Here is an 8,294-nt window from a genome sequence, read left to right on the forward strand (position 1 = left end):
TCTGTCGTCCCCTTCTCCTCCTGCCCCCAATCCCTCCCAGCATCAGAGTCTTTTCCAATGAGTCAACTCTTTGTATGAGGTGGCCAAAGTACTGGAGTTTCAGCTTTAGCACCATTCCTTCCAAAGAAATCCCAGGGCTGATCTCCTTCAGAATGGACTGGTTGGATCTTCTTGCAGTCCAAGGGATTCTCAAGAGTCTTCTCCAACACCACAGTTCAAAAGCATCAGTTCTTCAGTGCTCAGGTTTCTTCACAGTCCAACGCAGGCAAAAAAACTCTCTCATCAACAAGCTGTCTCAGTTCTCATGGGCAGGGAAGCTCCAACTACCTTGGAACAGTAAAGCTATTTCCTAAGTGAGAAAGTGTCTTCTAACTCCAGCAACTCATAGAATTAGGTATACAGATTATAAAATTTACTTCATCCTTTGAAAAATTAAAGGATGAAATAATTTAAACATATTTTAAAGGTTTAAAGGAATGTAATAGGTTAAGTCTAGAATGAGCCAGGTTTTTAAGTGCATTCATTTCAACTTGAATTGATTGAAAATTATCACCCACCCTCCATAGCAATCCTTCACATTTTCTAGATATAATCACATATGGACATTGAATTTAAAGGTTTAAGGAAAACCAGATTTTAAACTGTGCTTTTAATAAACTGAATTCTAATTTAAAGTGTTAAGTAACAATCATTCATTTACTTGCTGCTCACAAAAGCCTTCCAACCATCAGCCCTGGGAAAAACAAAAACTTAAACAAAAACCAAAAAGCCTCAGAGATACATGATATCTGGGTCAGGAAAATATCTGTCTGTTGTGTGTTGAGTAAATAACAGTTACTCAGGATGAGTGTCCACTGTCTAAAGGCCATCTGGAGCAGTAGGAGACAGTCTTCCTGCCCATTTTGTTCTCATTGGCAAAGAAAAGGGGACAAAGCAGTTGTAACTTGACTTCTCTGACTTCCACTTCTCTGAGTCCACAAAAAATGCTGAATTGATTACAACAGAAATGTGGGGGAGGTGAATGAGGTTGGATATACTCATTGTGAAAGACAAAATGCACCAGATAATTAAGACAATTCTACTCAGGCTCTTGCATTAGGGGGAAAACATCCATTAATGAAAAACATCTTAAAGAAAAGAGGGAAAAGCTGGGGTTTTATAAATGAAGGGAGATTTTGAGGAGGGGTGGAAGTGGGTCTTGTTTTGGAAGATGCTAGGGCAGGGTCTGTTGTTAATCTATTAATAACAATCTGTCAGAACAAAGAAGGGGGTGGGAGGGAATTTTCCAAGCATTCTTATATTACAGAAGCATAGGATCACTATTGTCATCATAAATACAATTCCATGAAGCTAGATTTTCAGCAACAGCTGTGACTAAAAAAAATCAGTGTCCTGAAAAAAAAAAAAAAATGAACATTCGGCTTTCCTTTTTTCCTTCCATTCTTTTTTCCTTCTCTTATTTTAGTTCCTAGGAAACTGTGTCAATTTGAAATACTTCTAGCACAAAAATACATACAATAGAAAATTTTGTGTAAAATTTCTGCATTCAAAATTAACAATACATGTCCTTTTCTGAAAAATACTGCCTTCTACTTTAAGATGATGTCCTCTCTATTTTTTTTCTTATTAAAAACTCTCATCATCTAGAGAATGATGATGATATATGATACATTTTTATAAATGTCATACTTTTAAGATAAAAAAGAAATAACTATATATTTATTGTCCTAATTTTTTGTTAATAATTCAGTCATTTGAACCCAAAATCAAGGGAGATAATTTTCTGTAAAATAATACAGTTGGAGGAGGCCAAAAAGTCTCAAAATCTACTCTCAAAAATCCCCTGGTACTCTTTTATCATGAAATATTCTAGAAGATTTAACATGTTATCATTAACACCTACAGTTTCCTTCTCAACTTACAATTGGGATGACTTGGGGCAGCTAAAGATGAAAGTTTTTGAAGAAAAAAGGAGAAAAAGAAAAGGGGCACCCTATGAAGAAGTAGAAAAATTCTCTTAATACACTTGCATTACAGTTTTTCCAAAGGTCACAATGAGGTACTGCTTAGCTACAGGTTAACATGTTAAATCTTTTACTCTTTTCTGCATAAAAAAGAAACGACCAAGTTATCCAAGCTTATTATCCACTATCTTTACTATAGGACATTTAGAGTACCTACTTGAAAGTTACAGGATGCAGTCAAGGAAAATCAGTTAAGGCAGAAAAAGTGAAAGCAGAGGTTTAGTCATCAAAAAATTAGAGGTAGATTGCTTGGGGGATTGGAGAGGCAGGCAAGATGAGTCCTATATCAGTCATGGCTAGAGACAAGTAGTCAAAGTCAGGTATATTCATGGTGAGCAGGCTGACCCTAACATCTTACAGTAAGTATAAATACATGTCAGAAATCACTGCTGGGTAAGTGAAACACAGTCAGGATGTCATCTCCCTAGCGAATTCACAGAACCCATTAGACTTCTAAAACCAAGAAATGTACTCAGGTCAAATGACATGAAAAGGGACTCTAATTGCCTGTAATATATGACCTGATAATTAGAACCACATCACCCAGTCAGACTAAGACCAACAACACAGCTGGCTTCATAGAGAATCTATAGTTCTACAAGTAGCTACCTTTTTCCCATTGGGAGCCAAACGAAATAGTTCTATAACCTAGAGTGGGGCTGTGGCTTTAAGTAAAGGTGATTGAAGTTGTACAAAATAGAGGAAACTATAACAGAAATGAACACGTGGTTTCAAAATCAGAACCATGTGACAATTCTTTTGGGTACCTGGAACAACACTATAGAGCAAACAACTGAACAAATTTTGGGGATCAGTAATCCAAAATAAAAGATTAGTATATATTACCCAAGTCACAAATTTTTTATAGATTTCCTATCCTGGAAAGGAACTGATCTCAAAATATAGAAAATTCAGACCAGAGTGGGGAAGGAAGAGGAAACATCTGAATGAAATGAGGAGATGTGACATATTCTAAGGATTTCATAATAACTCCTATGTCCTGAGTAATATTAGAAGCAAGAAAGTACAATAGGAAAAAAATATATATATATACATATATATATGTATGTATATATATACATACATATATTCCCTGGTGGCTTCCCTGATGGCTCAGATGGTAAGGAATCTGCCTGTAATGTAGGAGACCCGGGTTTGATCCCTGGGGCGGGAAGATTCCCTGGAGAAGGGCATGGCAACCCATTCCAGTATTCTTGCCTAGAGAACCCCATAGACAGAGGAGCCTGGCAGTCCATGGGGTCACAAAGAGTCAGACATGATTGAGCAACACATGCACACACAGACACACACACACAATATTTTGGAAAGATCTGAATGTCCTAATCATGCTGATTAAGTGGCTAAGCTAGATTTAAGTGTAACTATTTTTTTCCCCCAATGGATGCCAAGCTGTTTCTATAAAATTTTTCTATGAAGAGATTCAACTGAAAAAATATTCAGTTGATTAAGGTTAACCATACAGCCTTTACCCCAGGATATTGTAAAGAAGTTCCTTGTATTAAAAGTTTCTACTTAATACCTGAAAGATAATATAGCCTTGAGCTGATTGAACTGAGTAGACACCAGAAGCTCTATTTCACTAAAGCAATCACTTCCATTGAAGCGGCAACTAAACACAAAGGCTGGCCTTTTAAGTGTATTAGAATATGATCTGCTATGCACAGCAAAGCATATGGACCATTGAATTAAGAATTACTCCTCCTCCCCCTGAAAGTCTCTTCTTTGACTTATTTGATACTACAGAAGAAAAATCAGTTAGATGAAAGAATGAAGGGGAAATAATATTTATTGACTGTCTATTATAGAAAAGGCAGATGTTAAGGCAGTTTTCTTTCATATCTCATTTATAATTCAGATATTCCTAGATGAACTATCTCAATTATTCCTCATTAAGCACTGGTACATGTATTATCCCACTGACTCCTTGTAAAAGCCTAGATGTCAGGTGTATTTATTCAGACTATATAGATGGAAAACTGATACTTAGGTGTATTAGACAACAAGTCACAGTACACAATCAGTGAGTGCCAGAGGGAAAACATTATAAGCTAGACTTACTGGACCTCAAAATCTAACATTTCTAACATTTTGCTGTCATGTACGAATCAACTCTTCAAAGCAGGCATTTGAACACAAGAGTCAACCTGAGTATGAGATAATTTTCTGATCACTCTAGTAGTTGATGTCAGTAAGGCTACTAGGAAATATAATAATATAAATGGATTTAATTTGGAGTGTTGTCCCAACTCCATTCTTCCCTTCTTCTCCCACTTCAAACATGTCTCCTTCCTAGGGACTTTCCTGGTGATCCAGTGGTTAAGACTGTGCTTCCAACACCTGGGATGCAGGTTCAATCCTGACCAAGGGAACTAAGATCCCATATGCCACGCAGGACAGCCAAGAACTTAAAAATAAATAAATAAAATTTTTTAATTAAATAATATCTTCCCTTTCTTAAAACATTTCCTGAAGTTTGCTGCCTGCCTCCACATGTGTGACTCCTCTACATCATACTCACATATGTTTGAAGACCAGTATGTTAGTTAGGATTATGTGTAGCTACATAAAACATGAAATCCAAATAGCATGTTTACATCACACAGAAGTTTATTTAAATCTCATATAAAAGAAGGCCAGAGGTAGGGCTTCCAGGACTAGAAAATCAATTCACAATACTGCCATGTCCCAGACTTCTTCCAGAGCTCTTCACCACCAACTTTAGTGTGTACATCTCATCCTCAAATATGCCATGTGATTCAGCATGCCATCTGGGGCTCAGGGTATTAGGTCCAATTGTTGTTCAGTTGTGTTCAACTCTTTGCAACCCCATGGACTGCAGCATGCCAGGCTTCCCTGTCCTTCACTAATTCTCAGAGTTTGCTCAAACTCATGCCCATTGAATCAGTGATGCCATTCAATCATCTCATCCTCTGTCAACCCCTTCTCCTCCTGCCTTCAATTTTTCCCAGCATCAGTTTCTTCCAATGTGTTGGTTCTTCACATCAGGAGGCCAAGGTATTGGAGCTTCAGCATCAGTCCCTTCAATGAATATTCAGGAGTGATTTCCTTTAAGATTGACTGATTTGACTCCTTACAATTCAAGGGACACTTAAGACTCTTCTCCAGCACCATCATTATGTCCATATTTCTGGCAAAAATGTACATCATTTTAAAAGGAATATTATCAAAAATCCTATCTGACTATTTTTACTTATACTTCTGTGTTAGTTTCCTAGGGCTTAAATAACAAATTACTGCAAACTGGGTGTCTTAGAAAAAAAGAAGTTCATGTCCCACAATTCTGGAGTCCATAAGTCTGAAATCAAAATATTAGCAGAGTTAGGATCCTTATGACTTCCTGGAGAGAATATTTCCTCTTTCTAGCTTCTGGTGTGACCATCAATTCTTGATGTTCTTTGGTTTACAGCTGTGATTTACTTGAATTGCTATCTCTGCTGTCATATGGTGTTCTCTCTTTTTCTATGTTTTCCCATGTTATTTTCTTCCTTTGGTCTGAGTGTCTTCTCTTTTTATGAGTATACCAATCATTGGAATCAAATCCTTACTTACTCCAGTATAAGTTCATCTTAACTTATTACATGGGCAACAACCCTATTTACAAATACGGTCACATTCTGAGGTACTAGAGTTAAGGAATTCAACATATCTTTTAGGGGAAAATAACTCAACCAATAACAACCTCATCAGACAGAGTTTAGTCATGTGTCCACAACAATATGCAAGCATGAGGGAAGTGCCATGATTGGCTAGATACTCTCGTCCCAAATTAAACTGCTCCTGTTACTAAAAGAGAAGAGATTAGATGTTGATAGTCTGTCTTATCAATTTGTATTCATCATTGAGTACCTACACACCATCCAGTAGGTTGGGTGGCATGTAGTAGACCCTCACTAAATATTTTTTGAGCAAACAAGTGAATGAATAACCTAGAAATGGCAATGGGACAAATGAGACAATAGTTATAAAGCACAATAAACTGTAAAGTCTTACCTAAAACTTTACGCAGAGAGGATATGCTCTACAACACTTGGAATTATCTTAACAATCTAGAATAAAGTGCCTGTCACAGATTTTGGATGCATTTGCTCACAATCTGGAAATACTGCAAGCCCTGGGCAAAGAAGAAGGGGGCTTTTTACCTGTATCCTATCAGCAGGCCTTAATTACTAGAAGTGTTTAGGCCTACAAAGCCGAGCACACAAGATCTAAAAGCAAAGATGGTAGATGGGAGGCCCAAGAACCAAATTCAACTTGCAGAGATCCTTGGTGGGCACAAGTGTTTTTCAAATTTTTAATTTATTGCCAAACTTTAAACAAGGAGACTCTTGCCTGGCAAATCCCATGGACGGAGGAGCCTTGTAGGCTGCTGTCCATGGGGTTGCTAGGAGTCAGACACGACTGAGCGACTTCACTTTCACTTTTCACTTTTATACATTGGAGAAGGAAATGGCAACCCACTCCAGTGTTCTTGTCTGGAGAATCCCAGGGATGGGGGAGCCTGGTGGGCTTCCGTCTCTGGGGTCACACAGAGTTGGACATGACTGAAGCGACTTAGCAGCAGCAGCAGCAAACAAGGAGAGGTTTCAGATAGGAATTTGTGTTTCCAGCTTTTTTTGGAAAACCTGAAGATTTGGTATTATTGAACCTAAATAAATATATTGCAATCATTGACTGAGTCTGAGTACCAGCTCTCCACTTCAGATGGGGAAAGCATTCCTTATTTTTCCAGTTTCCCTTCTTCACGAATGTATGCTTCTTCCCTGAACTCTTAAGGCATTTGACTTTGTCCCTCTTGGTCTACTGCTGCTGCTGCTAAGTCATGTGTGACACCATAGATGGCAGCCCACCAGGCTCCTCTGTCCCTGGGATTCTCCAGGCAAGAATACTGGAGTGGGCTGCCATTTCCTTCTCCCACTCTTGGTCTAACATCATCTAGAAAACCTAGTGTAGGTGATTTCATGTACATAATGTCTTTAGGTTTAAAGTATCAGTATTTATGGCAAATAATCAAAAGCACTGTAGCTGTGGGTATGGAATGACATGGAAAAATAAGCTGATATTTCCAAATCATAAAATATACTGCTCAGGCTCCTTTCTCATCAGACTGCTAACAGCAGAAAGAGGTGCCTTTTTCTTCATCTCCCATTTTGGTGTCAAGAACTGTTAAGTTGGCTAATGAATAAAGGAAAACTAATGGGTTGGTCATAAAGAAACAATATATGGAGACAGAGATATAGGCAAATATATACACTAAATTGTTGAAAAAGTGCTTGTTTTTTTTCATGCATTACTCATAATGTTGGATTTTAGCAATAAAAAAGTAGGTCTGAATTCCTGCCCTCCTAGATCTTTTTGTCTAGTGTTAGTGTTTAAGAAAGAAAAGAAAAAGAAGATAATAAAAAATTTTTTTTTCAATTTTTTTTTCTAATTTTATTTTATTTTTAAACTTTACATAATTGTATTTGTTTTGCCAAATATCAAAATGAATCCGCCACAGGTATACATGTGTTCCCCATCCCGAACCCTCCTCCTTCCTCCCTCCCCATACCATCCCTCTGGGCCGTCCCAGTGCACCAGCCCCAAGCATCCAGCATCGTGCATCGAACCTGGACTGGCAACTCGTTTCCTACATGATATTTTACATGTTTCATTGCCATTCTCCCAAATCTTCCCACCCTCTCCCTCTCCCACAGAGTCCATAAGACTGTTCTATACATCAGTGTCTCTTTTGCTGTCTCATACACCGGGTTATTGTTACCCTCTTTCTAAATTCCATATATATGCGTTAGTATACTGTATTTATGTTTTTCCTTCTGGCTTACTTCACTCTGTATAATAGGCTCCAGTTTCATCCACCTCATTAGAACTGATTCAAATGTATTCTTTTTAATGGCTAAGTAATACTCCATTGTGTATATGTACCATCGCTTTCTTATCCATTCATCTGCTGATGGGCATCTAGGTTGCTTCCATGTCTTGGCTATTATAAACAGTGCTGCGATGAACATTGGGGTACACGTGTCTCTTTCCCTTCTGGTTTCCTCAGTGTGTATGCCCAGCAGTGGGGTTGCTGGATCATAAGGCAGTTCTATTTCCAGTTTTTTAAGGAATCTCCACACTGTTCTCCAGAGTGGCTGTACTAGTTTGCATTCCCACCAACAGTGTAAGAGGGTTCCCTTTTCTCCACACCCTCTCCAGCATTTATTATTTGTAGACTTTTGGATCGCA

Source organism: Bison bison, unplaced genomic scaffold (assembly GCF_000754665.1).
Source record: "Bison bison bison isolate TAMUID 2011002044 unplaced genomic scaffold, Bison_UMD1.0 scf7180017864508, whole genome shotgun sequence".
Classification (NCBI taxonomy): domain Eukaryota; kingdom Metazoa; phylum Chordata; class Mammalia; order Artiodactyla; family Bovidae; genus Bison; species Bison bison.